At 37.8% G+C, this 22,696-nt stretch overlaps 1 protein-coding gene across 2 annotated transcripts in view; it reads right to left on the bottom strand.

Annotated features, from left to right (window-relative positions):
• Positions 1-20,633, bottom strand: part of LOC124112190 (sonic hedgehog protein A-like) — a 157,871-nt gene extending 137,238 nt beyond the window's left edge. For both annotated transcript variants that reach the window (XM_046472188.2, XM_048382125.1), the window contains exon 1: positions 20,395-20,633. The gene's annotated coding sequence lies outside the window, so the exon portion shown is untranslated. The remainder of the gene's footprint in view (positions 1-20,394) is intronic.
• Between the last annotated feature and the right edge of the window lie 2,063 nt (positions 20,634-22,696).

Genomic DNA, 22,696 nt, shown 5'->3' with positions numbered 1-22,696 from the left:
ATTTACTTTAATCAAAGAAGTAACAGTGATTATTCTTAACGTCTATTTGACACGGACACACAAAACGTGTGTATGGATACAGCAATATAATTTATAAATGATTGACTGTTTTATCTTTAACGCCACACTCAGGAACATTCCAGCTATCCGTAAATAATCGAGTCAATCTCAATAATGGACCAGACAATCTAGTGATTGAAATCATGAGCATCGACCTTTGCAATTAGGATACGATGACATGCAACAACCAAGTCAGCGAGTCTGACCACCCGTTAGTCGCCTCTTACGATAAACATGGATTGCTGAAGACCTATTCTAACCCGAATCTTCACGGGTCAATTTATGAATGAGAAAATAAACTTTGCTGTATCCCGTTTAGTATGATCGATGTAGAAACATAAACAGAAAGTTGATAAAACACATTATTTTGTATACTTACTTTAAAACGTTAACATTATGATGACACTTATAAATATGCACATTTATTAATTATATACACAGACGTTTAATATCACTATGTCAGCTCAGATGATGTATTACCACAGAGACAGATTTGCTTCGGTTGTTTTTACGAAATAACAATACGGCCAAATTACTTCAGTAACGACCAACCCTTGACCTTGCAGCGCACACTTGCCCTGACCGAACCAAACACAAGCATTGCTTGTTTCCCGTGTCATCTGACCATCTGATATTCCCTTACCACTTACACGGGCGTGTGCGAGAGGTTTAAGCGTTTCCTCAATGGCCCTATATCCGCGAGGGTGGACAACGCAGCGCCCCTCCCTCCCCCGCACAACAAAGGTCAAGTTTAACTAAACTTGGCCGTGGAATCTCAGAAGAGCAACATCCACGAGATCGAAATACGAGTTATAGTTTCTTAGGTCAAGGTCGTTAGCAGACAGCACTACAACGTTGCATTGTCATTATGTAATCATAACTGTGCTCAACTGTGCTTATGATCCATGTGCTCAAGATGTTAATATGCCTGTTATATTATTTTCACTAAGATATTTTATCATGAACCTCTGCTTTGTGCGGAATAAATGTCCGTCTGTGTATGACTGTCTAATGCCACACACACAGTGACAGATCTTTCCCTCACCATTCTACGATACATTTTGCCATACACAGTCGTGAAGATGTTAATGTCACAAACATATACTACATACGTCGACACGCATTATAATTCTGTGGTCAAACAGATCACAATATATTTTGTGACCCTGGCTTTCTTTGTAAGCAAAACCATATCTCATTCTTTATCAGCAATACCATGTCTCTGTCTTCATCGGCTATATCATGTCTCTATCTTTATCATCAATATCATGTCTCTATCAGCAATGTCATGCCTTTATCTTTATCAGCAATACCATGTCTCTATCTTCATCAGCTATATCATGTCTCTATCTTCATCAGCAATACCATGTCTCTTTCTTTATCAGCTATACCATGTCTCTATCTTCATCGGCTATATCATGTCTCTATTTTCATCAGCTATATCATGTCTCTATATTCATCAGCAATACCATGTCTCTATCTTCATCGGCTCTATCATGCCTTTATCTTTATCAGCAATACCATGTCTCTATCTTTATCAACAATATCATGTTTCTACCTTTATCAGAAATGTCATGCCTTTATCTTTATCAGCAATAACATGTATCTTTCTTTATCAGCAATACCATGTCTCTGTCTTCATCGGCTATATCATGTCTCTATCTTCATCAGCTATATCATGTCTCTATCTTCATCAGCTATATCATGCCTTTATCTTTATCAGCAATACCATGTATCTATCTTCATCGGCTGTATCATGTCTCTATCTTCATCAGCTATATCATGCCTTTATCTTATCAGTAATACCATGTCTCTATCTTTATCAACAATATCATGTTTCTACCTTTATCAGTAATACCATGCATTATTCTTCATCAGTAATACCATTTATCTTTCTTTATCAGCAATCCTATGTCTCTGTCTTCATCAGCTATATCATGTCTCTATCTTTATCATCAATATCATGTCTCTATCAGCAATGTCATGCCTTTATCTTTATCAGCAATACCATGTCTCTTTCTTTATCAGCTATATCATGTCTAAATCTTAATCAACAATATCATGTCTCTATCTTCATCAGCAATACCATGTCTCTATCTTCATCGGCTCTATCATGCCTTTATCTTATCAGCAATACCATGTCTCTATCTTATCAACAATACCATGTCTCTATCTTTATCAACAATATCATGTTTCTACCTTTATCAGCAATGTCATGCCTTTATCTTTATCAGCAATACCATGTCTCTTTCTTTATCAGCTATATCATGTCTAAATCTTAATCAACAATATCATGTCTCTATCTTTATCAGCAATACCATGTCTCTACCTTCATCAATAATATCATGTCTCTATCTTTATCATCAATATCATGTCTCTATCAGCAATGTCATGCCTTTATCTTTATCAGCAATACCATGTCTCTTTCTTTATCATCAATACCATGTCTCTACCTTCATCAGTAATACCATGTCTCTGTCTTCATCAGCAATATCATGCCTTTATCTTTATCAGCAATATCATGTCTCTGTCTTTATCAGCTATATCATGTCTCTATCTTTATCAACAATATCATGTCTCTACCTTTATCAACAATATCATGTCTCTATCTTTATCATCAATACCATGTCTCTACCTTTATCGGGAATACCATGTATCATTCTTCATCAGCAATACCATGTATCTTTCTTCATCAACAATACCATGTATCTTTCTTCATCAACAATACCATGTATCTTTCTTCATCAACAATACCATGGCGCTTTCTTTGTCAGTAATAACATGTATCTTACAGAAGGTTGTCTTACACATTCTCTTGAAATCGTTTCAACTATAATTCACGTGAAACGTTATTTTTGTATTTTCAATGATATTGTATAGTACTTCAGTTGTATGCCGAAAGTTCAAAGCAGTACAAACAAGGTAAACATTTCGACATGTCTCCCTGGCTGATTGCATGTCTCATTAAGGGAATATAATACTACTCTCATTCCAGGATGGACAAAACTGATAACTTCATACGTATTCATAAGTATGCTGATAGTTTGACGCGTCTCAGCGTCCCCATCATGCGTTTGGCAGCAAATGATATCTCTTTATCTGTCCATGGCATTTTGCGGGTAGTTTAGACACCCAAAACCTCAGAGAGAAAACATGATACCTTATATGAGTTTATGAAGTGTGATTATTACTGCACAATACAACTCTAAGACAGGTGTTCAGTGACGTCACAGGAAGACTTAACATATTGTTCATAACGTATATTATTGAGCTCGGACTAATTATGATACATTCATGTTTCAAAACGCTAAACATTGAATGGTCAGACAGTGTACGCTACGTCTCACACACATCTCGCCCTTGCCAATACGTGCTAACCTCCAACTCAACACACTCTCCCTAATCTAATAATAATGAAAAATAATTTTAGAAGTTGCTGGAAAATAATTTTGATTAAAGTTTTTATCCATAAAATAGGGATTGGTAGCTGGACATGTTCTGAAAAAAATATGTTGTTGAAAGAAATCACCTCCCAGTGACCAAGGAAATGTTTTCTCTAACAATAATCAGGAATATTGAACGAGAGGTCGCTTGAAGGTGCTACGTCGGAGATTGGATCTCACACACACACACACACACACACACACGCACACACGCGCACACACACACGCGCGCGCGCACGCACGCACGCACACACACACACACGCACACACACAAATAAACACAGACAGACAGAAAGACTTTAACTAAGTACCACACATCACGAAAACTAAATCGTCAAGTATAAATCTAAAATATAAAACGTCAAGTGTAATAATTGATCCTAAAACATTTTGTTATCGACACAAATGGTTAAACATTAAACAGTAAACGTACCTACCTTGACGCAATATGTATCTAAATTTTGTCACGGTCATCACAGATTAGTCTGCGCCGCATATACTTAGAATATGATTACCTGGGCAGAGGGCATGACCACGCCCACTTTCATCCTTTGTGGCAGATGGACTATCCTTAAACATTCAATCCATGTAGAGGAGAATGGATGGTCACTTTCCTGATTTCCCATTGACCAGTGTCAACGTCCACTACACTGAACTGAGCTATTTGTCAATTCTTCATCCTTCCTGGTAATGGTGAATATAGTACATGTAGTGCCCATTGATATTCACAAGGCCATCTTTCTAGACCAAACGTGTTGTACTTTATGGTATAGCCATGTTAATAGGTCTTCGCCTTTTTATGTCCGATTGTGTGATGTTGTCAAACATTATTACCAATTATTGGTCTTTACCATTTATTCTCACAAACATGGCTTGAAAGGAGTTCTTAAACACAATACTTTGTTGTCAAAACCTGTCGAATTTATAAGTTTGGACAAAGGGCTATTCGGATTGTTGCTACAGAAAGCAGTTCATTTCGATATTTAATTGAGGTAGACTAAGGACACGTTTTGTCCCGAGGACAAAGTCTAAAAGTCAGGTGGAGAGACCTGATGAATGTGAGCATCCATCTTGATTGTCGTCCTCGGGGACGTTCATCGTCCAGCCGAACTGAGAGGGAAGGGGACAACCTGAGATGATATTGGTCTTGACAAGTTTAATTGGGGCGATCGCCGGAATTGTAAACGTTTTAGATAACTGTGTCGCTTCTTTTGTAACTGGTCGTCTTGCAACAGTGGCGTTGGTATGCGAGGGTGGGGTGACTGCTGTAACGTTACAGTAGACGTGGGGGATGGAGCGTCTCGACGTACGTGCTGGAGGCTGGAGGGATCCTTGAGGTCTCATTAACCTTACATAGGTAGATCTTAGATGATGGAAGATTTAGTTACATATGCACATGGTGTAGACAGCTGATCATATGGTGTAGACAGATGGAAGACAGTTGATCACAACAATTAGATAGATGACCACATAGTGTAGACAGTTGATCGCATAATGTAGACAGCTGATCACAATAATTAAATATCGGGTCACGTAATGTGGACAGCTGATCACAGATTAGAGGCAACTGATCACATGATGTAGACAGCTGATCACATGGTGTAGACAGCTGATCACATGATGTAGACAGCTGATCACATAGTGTAGACAGCTGATCACATGATGTAGACAGCTGATCACATGGTGTAGATAGCTGATAACATAGTGTAGACAGCTGATCACATGGTGTGGACAGCTGATCACATGGTGTAGACAGCTGATCACATGGTGAAGACAGCTGATCACATGATGTAGACAGCTGATCACATAGTGTAGACAGCTGATTACATGGTGTGGACAGCTGATCACAAGGTGTAGACAGCTGATCACATAGTGTAGACAGCTGATCACAAGGTGTAGACAGCTGATCACATGGTGTAGACAGCTGATCACATAGTGTAGACAGCTGATCACATGTTGTAGACAGCTGATCACATGATGTAGACAGCTGATCACATGGTGTGGACAGCTGATCACATGGTGTAGACAGCTGATCACATGAGGTAGACAGCTGATCACATGGTGTAGACAGCTGATCACATAGTGTAGACAGCTGATCACAAGGTGTAGACAGCTGATCACATGGTGTAGACAGCTGATCACATGATGTAGACAGCTGATCACATGGTGTGGACAGCTGATCACATGGTGTAGACAGCTGATCACATGATGTAGACATCTGATCACATGGTGTGGACAGCTGATCACATGGTGTAGACAGCTAGTCATTAGATGTAGACAGCTAATCATATGGCGTAGACAGCTGATCACATGATTAAGACAGCTGTTCACATGGTGTAGACAGTTGATCGCATAATGTAGACAGCTGATCACAATAATTAAATATCGGGTCACGTAATGTGGACAGCTGATCACAGATTAGAGGCAACTGATCACATAGTGTAGACAGCTGATCACATAGTGTAGACAGCTGATCACATGGTGTTAATAGGTAGTGCCCATTGATATTCACAAGGCCATCTTTCTAGACCAAACGTGTTGTACTTTATGGTATAGCCATGTTAATAGGTCTTCGCCTTTTTATGTCCGATTGTGTGATGTTGTCAAACATTATTACCACTATATTATTATATATTAGCTGATCACATGGTGTAGACAGCTGATCACATAGTGTAGACAGCTGATCACATGATGTAGACAGCTAGTCATTAGATGTAGACAGCTAATCACATGGTGTAGACAGCTCATCACAAGATGTAAACAGCTGATCACAAGGTGTAGACAGCTGATCACGTGGTGTAGACAGCTAATCACAAGGTGAAGAAAGATGATCACATGATATAGACAGATGATCACATTTTGTCAACAGTTGATCACTATAAACAGCTGGTCACACAATATAAACAGTTGTCACATGATATAGACAGCTGGTCACATAATATAAACAGCTTGTCACATAATATAGACAGCTGGTCACACAATACAAACAGCTGGTCACACAATATAAACAGTTGTCACATGATATAGACAGCTGGTCACATAATATAGACAGCTTATCTGATGCAGTAGTTCCTCCCAGATGACAACATTTGCATACTTGTATTTAATGAATCGAGGTTCCAATGATAATGACACGTAAACACAAAATGAAGACCTTGAACATCGCCTGATGTTAATAGATGTTCACGGTGACACGTGTTTCACTTACTGTATTCCATAACGCTGATATATGTTACTGTCATCCACGTTTACTACACTGAATAAGGCCCTCTTATGTTTCTGTTTAAATATGGAATGTCATCATTAAATTGTATGATAAGTATACAACTGTCCAGTCAAATGATATGAACAATTCCCGTGAAGATCCGGGGTAGAATATGTCTTCAGTAACCCATGCTTGTCGTAAGAGGCAACTACCGGGATCGGGTGGTCAGGTTCGCTGACTTGGTTAATGCATGTCATCGTATCCCAATTGAGTGGGTCGATGCTCATGATGTCAATCACTGGATTGTCTGGTTCAGAGTCGATTATTTACATACCGCCGTCATATAGCTGAAATATTGCTGAGTGCGGCGTTAAACAACAAACATCCAAACGGTATCAACATGTTACCAGTAAACAACAATGTTACCGTTGATACAAGCCGGATATGCATGCATCAATGTAGATCCGATGGTATATAGAGATTATTATTCGAATGTGTTTCCGTACCGTAAACATCATATATTAGGAATACAAATTCTTATACTATAATATATTCTTATAAAATAATATACAGTTCTTATTCCTTACATAGCATATTTATAATACGGAAACACACGAGGGTAATAATATCTTTATCATACAATGTCATTCTTAAAATAATCGACAAGACATATTGCTATTCGCTATTCAATACTGTAACATAAGAACGCACACAAAGTGTGAACCGCCCCGGTTATGACAGTGTTCCAAATGATGTACAGGCATGTTTGTTAGCATACGCACCCACACGTCGGAAACCCCTCTGATCATTCAAAGAGCCTTATGCAATAGTTTTTAAACAAGTACGCCTCCCATAGATAGATCCTGCCAGGTGACCGCATTTGCATATTGGCTCGAAATACCACGTTAATCAGATTGGTTTATTGCATCTATAGAGGTTATCACGCGAGTGTGTTTGGGGATGGTAAATATCCTGCATTAGGAATAAACATTCGCCAAGGCTCGCTAAATACATAGTGTTTATTCCTAATACAGGATTTCTACCATCCCCAAACACACAAGCGTGATAACCTCTTTATCATATAATGTCATTCTTTAATTCTGTGCTTCAAAATCGCTTTCCCTCTCTCACAAATATTACCGAAACATTGCGAGTTTTCCTGGAATGCGCGCATTAATATTTATTACGTCACAGGGTAAGTGATGTGTCAGTCGGACAGTGACAGTAGCCAATATAGTTCCAGCTGAAATCTGTTTCTAATACAGTGGCGAAACAACAAATACGCAAAACAACAATTGTTTTTATTTGCCTTTCGCTGCAATCCTTCTGTCTGTCCGCTAGAGTAACTGCCCTTGAAACCCTAGTCTATGAGACGTCACGGCCATGGTCAGACGTTGTTGACGGTCGGTCTGTCCTGTCATAAGGTTAAGAAGTGTAGTTAGATGTACACACAGCGACAAAACGAAGCAAGGTACCAATTCAAACATTTTTCGGTCAAATCCAACTATTTTAATTTGTGGAGAAGGTTTCAAGCCGCAGAGGTCTACAAGCACAGATATGGCTACTGATCCCGCTTGGCTAAGCCTCGTGCCCTCGCAAAATTGTTTCGAAATTTATATCTCCAAAGTTGCCAAAACTTATAAGATGCCTTAGCTACGTCACAGTTAGACACTGATTTTCAGTATATTAGATTGTTCTTTTGATAATGATAGCAATTATCCCTGTAGTTTATCCAGATTCCCGATGGTTAATTCTGACTCGATCGCCGAATGACGAGGGCGACGCCATGTTTGTTTATTAATATCATTTTTATCCGTTTAGTTGGCTTTATCCTGCCGAGAAACCTACCCATAATATGTTAAATTATGTTATCCAGATATGATAAACGACATTATAACTAAAAGATTTTTTAAAATTCATACCTAGAATTATTCCCTTCTTTGTCTTGACGAGCTTTATTATCAACCTGCATAATTACTTGCTTTAAATATATAGGATACACGAGGGGGTCTGGTATTGTGGAATAGCTTGTTACCAATCAACATTGAACAAGGTAAGTTTAAATAAAATGGACAAGTCATGATATGATGTCACGAGACATGCATCACTTGTCTTCGTGTATGTCTCGTACACTTGTGATTAGAAATACAAAGGGGACAGTTATTTAAATGTTGAAACATGTGACAGTTATGTAAATAGGTTAACAATATGTTAGTTAGGTTTGATGCCGTTGGTAGAACTACGCGGGTTTCTGCTATTAGAAATATGTTAAATTCTCATAGATTCGGACATGCGTGGGAATTTCAAGATGCTGGTGATTCTGAATATTTTATAAGTGAGTTTATACGAAGGGTTAAGGACTGTCGTGTTCAAACATGGTATTCTGAAGTGTCTGGGTGCTCGAAATTAGACTTGTATTCATTATTTAAGACATCATTATCACTTGAACCGTATCTATTAAATGTATTATCAAAAGAAAAGCGACGTATGCTTACCCTTTTACGTATTGGAGAACTGGGAATTACGCATAACACAGGAAGGAGGGATGGCTTCGATAAGACATTCTGGTTTTGTCCACTGTGCAAGTTAAGGACAGTTGAAAATGAAATTTATTTCATTCTTGTTTGTCCTATATTCGCTCAAAATATTCGCTCAAAATATTTCCCTTATTTAGACTTTACTACTGGTAATAATCGTAAAGATATACTAGTTAGAATGTTAAACGCTTCTGATGTAAACTGTCTTGAGAACTTAGCCAATTATGTTAACGATGCTATCTGTCTTCGTTCTGCCTACCTGTAAATATTATTCATGCAGCACTTGATGTGAAACTAAATTGCATATATCTTTACGTGGGCTTGAGTCCTTATTACCGAATTGATTGATTGATTGATTGATTGATTGATCGGATACAAGAATACGGTCTGACACAAGAACTCTTTTTTTTCCAACGGTACACCTTGTACGAACATAAAACGCCTATCTCTGAAATAGACTCCATTGGTTGTAAAAGGCTAAATAGTGGTGGTAATTATATGAATGGATCACTGAATATCAGTGATGACACCAGGTGTTCGCGAAAAGAGAAAGGGTAAAAATCAAAATCACCACTCCCGTGTTACGGGGATTAAAGCTGAATCGGGGCTGTATTCCTTCCTCGAGTGAGTGAGTAAGTTGGGTTTAACTCCGCTATGATTTCCGTTATGTCATTGTGTGTCAGCTTCAAGTGGGAGGAAACCCTGATGTGATGCAGCTTAACCAGATAAAACCACGATTCAAAGAATCATATTCAGGATGGATCTGGGATTCGAACCAAAGAGCAGAGGACAACACAGCGACACAACTTTTTATAGCAAATTGCGGTTCCAAAACCACAGAGCCACCCGTGTCCCCACTTTAAGGGCAACTCTGCTCAACATGCTGTGTCCATGTCAACTCAAGTGTGAAACTTAGACATTGTCTCTGTGCATTCAGAATTCTTCCCATGCCTATCGGTGTCCGTCAAGGAGAGACTTTATCACGATATTTATTTTCTCTATTTCTAAATGATTTAAAAAGCTTCTTAATATCTAAAGATTGTCCAAGATTATCAATTTATTCTGACACAATCGACTCCGTGCTAGACCTCTCAATAACACTTTTTGTTCTATTGTATGCGCGTGACACTGTCTAAACAGCCACATCAAGTATTAATATAAAAAAAGCAATAACCAATTTTGAAGATTATTGTAAAACTAGGAAGTTATCTATTAATGTACGAAACAAAATTGTATTTGGTGGTAATAAAATTGATAAGAGAAAAGATATAGTCCTTAATAACATCCACCTACAATATGTTGATGAACATAAATATCTTGGTAAACGTTTGTCTTAACAAAATGTTATATAAAGTATGTATTACAAATCTTTGTCAACGGGCCACTAAAGCAAGTATTTTGTCTTACGGAAAAGCCATATTATAATATGTCTATACAATATCAATTATATATTTTGATGCAATGGTGAAGCCTCTCTTGTTATATGGGTGTGAAACCTGGTGTTGTTAATTTAAAACAAATTTAAAATGTTCATGTATGTTTTATTTGAAAAATATCATGTTTAGAAAAGTACTTCTTTGTTTATGCTTTATGGCGAATAAGGCAGAGTTCCACTTTCCTTTATTCACAACGTATTTAATAATCTAGGATTAAGCTCTATATGGCTGACACAGTCTCCTATTGCATCGTCCTTGATTAAACACAATGCTCGACGTACTTTTAACTGATAATGATAAACAAAATTGGAGCTCAGATATGGCAAATTCAAATAAGGGTACTACCTATTCCCTTATGAAACCAGATAAAAATTGAAAACTATCTAAAGTCCTTCCTATAAAATATAACAATACAATTACTCATTTTTCCGTACGTCATGCCACCACTTACCTATTGAAAAGGGAAGGTGGAATAAGATACCTTTATATGATAGAAAATGTAATAAATTATTTGTGTTGTACAGATGATATTGAGGATGAATTTCAATATAAATATAAAGGCACATATTTGACAAAATAAAGAAAATTTTATATACCGAATTCATAATTATTAAGACATATTATTTTACAATTTCAAGCATTTTTTATATCTACAAAATTATCTGTAATGAAGAATCTATGTAAATAATGAAACTTGTAAAATCTTCCGGCTACACTCACATCCGTCGACACATGTTCTATCCTGATAAGGATATTCATAAATGGCTAGATTAAAATCCATCATAAAATGTGATTAAGGTGAGCAAGAAAGAGTTGTTGAAACGACTCACACTTGCAAGGACTGTAAACTGGCCGGAATCTAGTAACCCTTAACGATGCAACAGGTATGCTATTTTTAAAATACAAAATGTTTTCTAAATTTAAATGCAAATAACGTACCTTCAGAACAGTGGTCAAATCGTATATGACTGTATGCGTAAACACATCATTGTCTTCACTGACACTGAACCCAAGATGACAAAGAAGGAACAGACATTTCATGACAAGCATTATCCGCGATTCTCAGAGCTGTAACGTCTGTCAAAGTTCAAACTATATATATATAAACTGTTCTTCCAGCAAATGTACAATTTCAAAAGCTATTCTTTTATTGTTTGTAACATATTTGGTACAGAAGCTACCCCCTACACAAGTGTTGATAAACGTGTTGATATAGCCCGGGGCCTACAATGATTATGTGTCCATCAGCTCGACATGTCCATATGACTAAACAGTGCCCTTGCTACAATGGGATAGGTCCTTGTAAAGGCCCTGTCTTAATAAGAAGGATCATATTCGGAGTACGTTAATCTAGCCCCAAAAGACCGTGTGACACTAACACTAGAGGAGGCCAGTCCGGCTATTGGGGATGGCCATCGGGGGATTCTTCAAAGGTATCAGTTGGTTCTGAACTATATGAAGTGCTCGCCAAGAGGTGAACGTAGGCACTGCCGCGAACATATAACATACTTACATTCGAATATATACTCATAACACGTCTTTACAATCAGGACAAGAGGCATTATTTCAGTATTAAGGTAGTAAAGGCATTATTTATCTTTGAACACGTCACAGTTTCAAAACAGTATTAGTTTTGTTGTGCATGTGAATATTAGACAATTATTTTGAGCAGAAGGCGAGGTCATAGATGGTGTGCGTTTCTACGCCATATCACAGTTCCTTCTTGACAGAGGGAGGCTTTACGTTCATAAATTCAATACATTTCCTCATTGTGAAGAAGTTAAATAGTTAGCGTACGTTTTACCTCCTCTTTACAATTCGTTCATGGAAGAGAAGGCTTTGTGTTCGAGATGACATTAAGTCGTATAAAGAAGTTAGATGGTGTGATATTTTAGCTACATCACCATTTAACACTTGGTTCCACGGGGATGTTTACTTCACTCAATGATAAGCAAAATGTACACTTCTCTATTCAAGAGAGATGCGAAGTTGCCAGTGTTTACGAACATTCGTTTCAATATACACGCTTGTACTCTCGGTAAAAACCTCTACCTATGGCTGCCCCTATTTTGCTCCCTAACTCCAGCCACGCAGAGACACAATTTGACGAACACACTTTGACAGGCAATTACTCGCTTTGGTGCCCGGGGACTATTGGGGGCCGTATAGAAAGTGTTGATTATTCAAACCGACTGTATGAACATGCATTTCCTATTTTCAAAATAATAAATGTTATCAATTTAAGTCTAGTTTTTCATTCAACTTTCAAACGGTCAACACTTTGTTTCAACTGAAATGTCAAGCTTGTGTCTCACTATATTGTTTATTGTTATACCTGAAAGTGTAATAAGCTGTAGTATATTGCATATAGATATTACTGCATTTAAGTATAAGCAGGTATATATGAAAGAAATATTTAACACTTGTTATAGATTAAGTTGTTGTCCCATGTCGAGGTGACATCACACTTATTGCCACTTTTAACAAGCCAATTGTATGTACAGTAAACTACGGTTATAACGAACACGCTTATAACGAACTGACGGATATAACGAACTTATTTTTTGGTCCCGACTATTTGCTGTAGTTATGTTGTATATATGCTTATAACGAACTACGGTTATAACGAACTAAAATTACTAGTCCCTTTGAGTTCGTTATAATCGTAGCTTACTGTATTTTAATTGTACTATAAAAAAAACTACACTTACACACAGAGCGAGTTTTAGGCATTATTTTCATGTATTCTGTCCGTATTAAGACGAGAGACACTAAGATAGGATTCACATATTGCAGTTTTAAGAACCAAACCCTGTTCTACGGTGAGATGAATTGTGCTTTAACCCCAAACTACCCACTAACTACACTAAGAAGTACAACGCCAAAATAGCATTTACTATCATACTTCGAACGTCGCTATATAAGTGCAATAATCTTGGACGCGACGTTGGACGCGACGTTAAACCCCATTTCACCTCACCTCCCCATCATACCTCGAAAACAAGTCATTGATTGTACACACAATGCCTCATTCATAAAACAACACAACGTCGTGTTTTACATGTGATATCCTTGCATGATACATCTGTTTACGCGCTAGAGTATTGCATATGGTCAATCAATCGCCTTCTTGTTCTGTGTGTAGATGGTCTATCAACCTCTTGTCACGGAACATTGGAGGAACTCCAAACGGTGACACCGTGTCTGGGTATTTGCTTCGGACAGACACTCAACATGCTATCGACATAGATCTAGAAGTTACGTCTGGTTTAGTTTATGATAAGCCTGTCAGAACAGGATTATGTCTTCTTCATAGGTGATCTTGGAAGTCGGTCTGAAGACTTATTGTTCGTTGATTACATAACGAAATCACAGTGTATCAAAATTGTTGCCACAGACAAGCTATATGAGTAAAACCACCATTGTCCAAATGGTACTCTGTGTGTAGTACCTGTTATTCTGTAATTATTTATGTTTGAAAATCTATTTCATTACACATCATTAGAAAAGTAAGGATAAGAATGTATGGATGAACATATTCTTTATTACAATTAAGAGCGAAGTCATTCGTCGACTCTCCAACTTCTAAATGCCTATCAAAGAAGTTACATCATTAGAAACTCCGGTAAATTACTCAAATCAAATCTACTGTCGTGAATAGTAACCTTACTGGACAAACTGCAATACACACGACTTTGTATTTATATATAGTACCAATCACAGAGGGGTTTTTTCCCCTTTTGACTTTAGATGATAACCTACAACACATGAAAGCAGTTTCTCCAGTACTAAACATCGGGTTTCGAAGTTGGGTGACTGGACCCCTCGCTTTAAAATATCAGCAGGCAAAGTATGTTTTTCAGTGTTGTGGAGGACATTGTTGCATTTGAAATTTCAGTGTTTATAGGAAAATGTCATTAAAGATAAACTATGACCATCAGTTCGGTACAAGAAGATCATAATCATATCTAAAGGTACGGGAGAAGTTAGTTTTAGTTTCGCCTCGAGTTTTGCCAGTTCAAGTCTAACGGTTCAGACTCCCCCTGGTTCCCACAGCTATCAGCCACCTGTTGCCATGTCCGAGAGGTTCCCATGGATGCCAGCAGAGGTTTGTGCAAGGCTCGGTTTCAGGCAAATCCATGGCAGTGTCGGCGGGTGAGTCAAGTTGCAGGTTATAGCTCCTGTTGCAATCTGATTACGTCGGGACACACAATAGTCTTGAAGACTACAATGACGCTCGAGCAGCAGTGCACAAGACTTTGACGGTTAATTACAGATGTAAAGTTCTCTTGCATCAACTTGGCCAATTTGAAAGCCAATCGTTTCCGCATCAGCTGGGGTGAATGCTGAAGGTTTTCGCAGGCTAATAACCCCTTATATGATTGCTCCTGCGATCTACTCAATGTCTGAAAACTTCAAAGCCTCAGCTTAATAGATGAATTTGGGGTCTTAGGTCCGAGAGCTACGGAAGCGTCTTTTCAAAATGAAACAAAAAGAGTTTGACTCCGACCTGACAAATACGCAACGTCAGAGTTTTAATCCTTAGTTATTTTCAATCATTTGACATTGGAGACGATTTTGAAAATGTTATCATCTTAAACAGAATGTTGTGGTCAATATGAGCAACAATTAGAGTTAATTATGTAAGTACTGATATGTTTATTACATGGTCTGGTACGCAGTAAATATCATCATTCTGTCTGCTTAAGCTATTTTGGTAATTTGTTAGCATTACCCCTTATCTGCAATCGACAGACGTCAGAAGTAGTGTGTTGCAATGGAGACAGTTTACTCATGCATTATTTACACACTTGTTTATTGAATTATTTGTTTGTATGTTTACAAACAATCACCTATTATGTTTGACAGTAAAAAAAATTTCATCGCAGTTTCATTCAAAAGGTAACAGATTTGTTAATCCTCGTGAGAATTCGCTGCGAAAACAGACCACTACTATAAGCCGACATTTAAAGTCTTTACGAGCTTATAACTAAACAACGAGTCAGTTTTTACACGAGTCATCAATTTTATGGTTTCGCGTGTGACATTACGCGTACTTTTAACACGCGAACACTATGAAAACGCACTGCCGTTTACAAGCTATTTTGAAAGAAATGATCACCAATTTATTTTTCTGATACTTCCATGAAATTTTTTATCCTAACTTGGCTTCTTTCAGACAAATATCCTGAACATGCCTATATAACATGGAAACATTCATAACATTTTCAATCATTATTAGGCTCTTACTGAATCATTATATCGATTGTTACAAATCATAAAAAAAGCTGAAGATATCGTTTACAACATATAAACAAACGTACAGCAGTAACCATTTACAAATATTCGTGAAGAAATTGATGCTCTTGTGTAAAATCAAGTCAGCATTTCGTTCAAGATAGAAGAACTTTTATAAATTTGTATTGTTTCATTACATAAAACAGACGGCAACCCTAAGCGTTGAGACAAGTGACAACCAATTGTTTCAATGATTAAAGCACGTACCAAAATCGCATGTTGTACGAGATGCACGGCGCGATAATAAACGAAGGCCTCGACATATATCGAAAAACGATAGAAAGAAAGCGTATTACCTGCTGTAGTTGCCTAAATCCGCCCTTCATGACACCATGGAGTGTCTAGACTGGACAGATTCGTGCCGACGACGTTTACACAACCTATCAAAGTTACTTGATACGATCTGTGGTACGGAAGTTTTACTGCTGACTGAGGGCAATGTCACCTTTACTTTTAAGGGAAAAAATCACTGAAAAATATTCAAAGAAATCACTGCCATGGGACAAAGGTGCTTTCTAACAAAGGGCAACGTTTTGAGCATATTTCACGGAATATACATGTGTCCATGTCCTGATGATAAACGTAACCTTAAACCTCGCTCTTCCTCCTTTTTACCACATTAAAGATATTGTAGAATCAGAAACCAGACTCCCTGTCTTCAGTTTCCAAAGTTCTGAATTCAGATAAATTGAGCTGCATTCATATATTTATAATAAAGTCTCCGGGACAGCCGTATCTCTTAAAGTATTTGCTGTATAAATCAGCTTACACGCTCAGAGCGTCACAGTTACTATGAAGATAGTGATCAACGGACTATTGAAACACCTTCCACGCACCTAAAACATGGCGTGTATTGCGATAACACCCGTGTGTTAATCGTGGCTTTGTGCACTCGCTATAGTTGAGAATACAAGTAATTGAGCACGATGGTGTTCAGCTTCACGTGACATAGGTGCAACAGAGACGGCAAGTGTTACACTGCTGATATATGGCTTTCAAGGAACGATCCTATCTCTATTTTACATGACAAGAATAATTCTCCGTATGTTAAACTGCTATTTCTGGTCGATTGTCCATATTCTTTATCAGTGAATTAATCACAGCCTTCGAACAGAAAAACTTTAAATGCCATATTTAACTGCACTTGTTTCTTTTTTGGTGTGTCCAAACAACATTCTATCTGAGCCCAAGGCATACCTCGTCGCCAAAATGCGCAACATGTCATGTTCCTTGGACATGGTGTGAAATGCGCCAAACACTAAATCATCTTTAATGATTATCTTGAATACCTATCAGCACCACTTCAAAAGAACACCCTAGGACCTGTTACCAAGGCATAGAAATGCGAAAATGTCAAGTGGTAACGTCGTAAAAGATATCAAGTGCAGATGGAACTTTACCCTTTGTTTTAACCCTTAACAATAACCTTTAATTATATTTTTAATGGACCTTAACATATATATCATAATATTAGCATGTGATGTGACACCTTATCATTTAGTTATTACAGCAGAATTATGGTTTCGGTCCGACACAAAGGACAAACAAAGCCATTATGAAGTCAATGTGGTTCCAATTGCCTGAGTTTGACCAACAGCGTGGCAACAAAAGCGACGAAATCATTTCTATACTCATAAGAAATATCTACTAAAAGCATATGACTACACTATGACTATGCCATAAGCATGTGTTTATGAATGAATATCAATTATTATTATCATCATCATTATTATTATCATTATTATTATTATTAATAAGAATAATAATAATCAATGTCAAAGAGTGATGTCCTTCCCCACCTTTATCAAATGTGATATGAATATTAATAATAAACAAGGATATAACCGACAGAGAACCCGGCTGTAAGGTGACACATGTCATATTTCAACAATATTTGTCAGGACCATATGTCGATCGTAACAAAAGGAATATCCTTATCGTCTTTATCATTCCGTTTTACAATAACACGCTATCATCAACTAAATACCACAAATTAATTAAAAATTCTGTTTCTGCGAGTTTTGTGGATACACGGAAGGTTAAGGTTGTGGTATGCGAGGCAATATGTCAATTCATCCCTCCATGTAGATATATAACGCCACCACCAGAGATTAATCAGTCTCAAGTTTCTTCTTACACAGATTTCTTTGGGCGTAAGAGGCAAAATAATGATGAAAATTATTAAACAATGGATGTCAAAAACAATTTAAACCATTGATACCATAGCCATAGTAGTGATGAGTATGATATTGATTTGATAAGGTATACATAGATGACAAATAATTTCACAAAATATACTTTCCCTGAATAACGATGTCGCTAATACTATATTGTGAGGAGACACGGTTAGTGATTAAGGTATTACCCATATTGAACATTTTATACACTTATCTATTTTTACACAAATCATTGTTTCTTTTCAAATAATAGTTTTGTTGCAAACATTTTAAACAATCATTATCAACAAAGACTACAGTCACGTGACACGCTAACACTATTACAAGCCACTCAAAAGCAAAAGTTTAACAACCAGACATTTTATCACATGATGTCAATGGTACAATCATATCAAACAAGATTAAATCATTTTCCACTTCAACACGTTATGGGAAAAGATTTTTCAAACTTAACTTAACCTGAATCGAAAAATACTTTACAGTGAAGGATATGTCTGGTGACCAGACAGGGTACCTGAAGATCTACCGGCCTAATCCACATCGCGTGAAAACACACCATTTCTTCAACATGGATGGCACCAGAGCAACCACGCAAGGCTTGACTTATGTCTTTAAAATGTTGTTAAACAGGACCCGACGTCCTATCACGCACTGAATTAAGCAAAAGAGGTGACAAGTCACATAATTTATTTCCCAATAATCATCTGTCAAAGGCATGGTAGTATGATAAGAGATGTAAGTCTTCTGCCCAAATGAACCTGGAGCAGGCGACGCGCATACCTTGTGCGATCGCTTCAGCGTGTGGTTAGCTTCAAAGTAGGGCGGTGTCAGTTGCTGTGACAGACATCTGGATGTGTCTGTGTAGTGTGCATCTTCTACAGATGAATGTATACACCTGTCACATAGAAAGGAGAGAGAGGGGGGGTGGGGGGTTGTGGTGGGGGGGGTGGGGGTTGTCCAAGACTGTCCGGGCCCCCAGGGTGTCCGGGCCCCCCATTTTGAAAACCAAATGTAGTATGTTTTTTGTAGGAGAGGATTATGATATTTTGGACCCCTCCCTCTTAAAATGCTGGATCTCGAATAGAACTTTCTTTCTTTCTCAAAATGTATAGAAGTTGGAGTTGTGTAATAAAGCAGCAAAATTACCTCATCCCCTTCACCCTACTAGCAGCATATGAATAGTAACACACTTAGTAGTAATACACTTAATAGTTCCACAATTAAAAGTATTATTATTATCACAGCGTTGCATAATGTTACACTGGTGAGTTGGTGTATTATATATTATTATTGAAATGTGGCTATATCATGGCCAAATAATAAATGATATTCCTATTCTAATTATTTTTGAAAATGAGTAGATGAGAAATTTGGTATCTACGAATGTCATATTACCATTATTGAAGCTATTTGTTGTATTATTGCAATGATACAACAGTTTCAATAATGGGAAAATCACACACACTCACACACTCTCTCACACACACACACTCTCTCACTCTCTCACTCTCTCTCTCTCTCTCTCCTCTCTCTCACACACACACACACACACACACACACACACACACACACAGATATATAAACACACAAATTATGCACCCATGTTTGATGGTAGCTTTAAAAAGGAACCGACAAGAAATAGTTATTAGATGATGGCGTATTTGATACGGGTATCACAGATATGTTTTAGTGACTGTTTTCAGCCTTGTAACGTTTTGATGAATTTGTAATTTTTTTGTCAAATCCAATTGCCAAGTGTTCACTTTGTTGTTCCCGGCAGTTACATCTGTTTTATATGTATGGCGTGTGATAAAATAACTACTTTTGTTGCATCGTAAAATGAACCCCCTGCCTCAACAATATCTGAAAATGATATGTGAAAATGGGATTGATTATATTCACATTAACCAGCTGCTTCCAATTGCTACAAATGTCGTTTAATTGCTATTAAAAATATATTTAAATCCTTATCTCTCTCGTTACCATGTATTAACGTGTATTTCGTGTGGATTTCCCACAACAGTTCCCCAACGTAAGCGAGCATTACATGTGTAACTTAATTATAGCGGTAATATCTATAACTGTAAATGATCATATTCGATATATGAACCAGGATGACATACCTCATGCAGCTAATCATAAAATACACAAAATCTACCCCACCTTTCTGCTCGACATACTAAATGACCTTATACACAAAGGAAGATCAAATCCTTTTATCAAGCTTCGAGTACCTACCTCACGCATACGCTGTCATCCTTTCGGTAAATCCATCCCCAAATGGCAGAAAATCGTTTCACAGTCAGAGTCCTTCATCAACGTATGATGTTTTTTTAAATCAACGGAATAATTCCTTCATTAGAAACTCATAGTCTTGTGTACAGAGCAGTAATACCGATAAGTGGTACATGGTCATTTTCTGATATCCCTCCAGTGTGGGGACTCGCGTGTGTATGTGTTCTGCGTGCAATTTGACACTTGACGCTTAGGGGGACATCTCGACAAGACTAGGTGGTAAATGTAGCTAACAAAACACCACCAGCTCCTAAGCGGTGTAAATTACTTTTTTATCAAAGGATCATTGATAATTTTGTTCTACTTTATAACAAGGCGACGCCGAACAGTTGGGACAGGGAGGCCCATTGAGACTTATCAGCCTGGGTGAAATTTACCCTACGCTTTGTCCTTAGTCATTAGCATCATAATTGACGTCTGTTTCACAGGGGCCTTGTATTTATGTCCAAGTCCTGCCGCTTCACGAACATGTAAAACTTGACATGGGACAATCTCGGTGGCTGTTCATGTCAAGACCCATGGAGAACATTGACATGCCTTGTGGAAACTTGAGATAAGGTTACAACAGAGGATTCATCACCTCTGGCAGACGACACTCGCCTGCTTCAGACGACATGTTCCCGCTATTTGTTACGATAGAAACGTTTAAGGAAGGAGCACAATGCTGGTGATTTGGCGGTACTGGTAGCTCTTGTGTCCGCAGACCGTGTCTGTCCACAGCTGAAGCAGACGACACTTGATGGCAGACGACAACTGTTACCTGCACCCTCCTCAACAGGCCCTGATGAAAATGAATCTGTAAGTACCCCGCGACTGTCTCACTGGGATGTCTTTTCGTGACTCACTGAGGATTACCTTAAACAGCTTCCTTCAAACATCTGTGTATCCTTTTGAAAACTAACGTAATGCAATACCCTGTATACTTAACGTAACAGCAATAAATATTTATAGGGAAAACTGCACCTAAGTGAACATTCTGAAATAGCTTTAAGTATTTTCCTGATATCATTTATACGATTAATCTTCGCGTTCCCCAGGAAGCCCCTGGGTTTAAATTGCTTCAGTTTGATGGTATGTTAGTTATAAACCACAAAATAAATTCTATTTCAGAAAGAAATTTGGAGCAATGTCTGACACTCTAGCAATTAATTGCAAGTCGATTATCGCATTCCCTGAGACGAAGCGATTGATCCAAGATGACACACACCATCAGATTCAGGCCTTTGGTAAATAGTTCAAATGAGAGGAAACAGATTCCCGTGGGTCACTCATACACCCCACTGGTCAGCTTTACAACATGGCCTCAGGGGAATGGTCAGAGGGCTCTTGGACTTCCTGGCTAGACTGAGTTTGCCAGTAATTCGACCCCTTCCGGTTCCCTTCAAAGGCGAGGCCTGGATTCCCCTCCATCAATAACTTCATCTCATGTACGAGTCAGTATGTTATTTCATCAGGAATGATTGCGTTTGTGTGTATAGGTTTTGAGGGCAGACCTTCAGCAAAGGTTTCCTCAGCACTGTAAGGTCTGCCCTGGTAATGATAGGCCATGAAGCATGACCTCATATCAAATCGTATTTCGTTTGCTGTTTTTTATGAAACTAGAAATAAAATAGATGCATGTGCAAAAGAGTTTTGTTAACAGGACACACTGTATCATTCAAGTAAAATGTACATGTAACTGTATATAACTCAACAGAAAATAGTTTATATAACTATGAAAATGACACATGACACTGTATTCACATTTTCACATGTACTCACGATTGTCTACATCTGTTGCTTAACAACGCGATTGTCTACATCTGTTGTTTACTAACCTGATCGTGTACATCTGTTGTTTACTAACACGATTGTCTACATCTGTTGTTTACTAACCCGATTGTCTACATCTGTTGTTTACTAACACGATTGTCTACATCTGTTGTTTACAAACACGATTGTCTACATCTGTTGTTTACAAACACGATTGTCTACATCTGTTGCTTAACAACGCGATTGTCTACATCTGTTGTTTACTAACCTGATCGTGTACATCTGTTGTTTACTAACCCGATTGTCTACATCTGTTGTTTACTAACCCGATTGTCTACATCTGTTGTTTACTAACACGATTGTCTACATCTGTTGTTTACAAACACGATTGTCTACATCTGTTGTTTACAAACACGATTGTCTACATCTGTTGTTTACTAACACGATTGTCTACATCTGTTGTTTACAAACACGATTGTCTACATCTGTTGTT

This window comes from Haliotis rufescens, unplaced genomic scaffold (assembly GCF_023055435.1).
Source record: "Haliotis rufescens isolate VD_foot unplaced genomic scaffold, xgHalRufe1.0.p SCAF_4, whole genome shotgun sequence".
In the NCBI taxonomy this organism is placed as follows: Eukaryota; Metazoa; Mollusca; class Gastropoda; order Lepetellida; family Haliotidae; genus Haliotis; species Haliotis rufescens.
The sequence above is the reverse complement of the archived record's forward strand: the minus strand, read 5'-3'. Positions and strand labels throughout refer to the sequence as shown.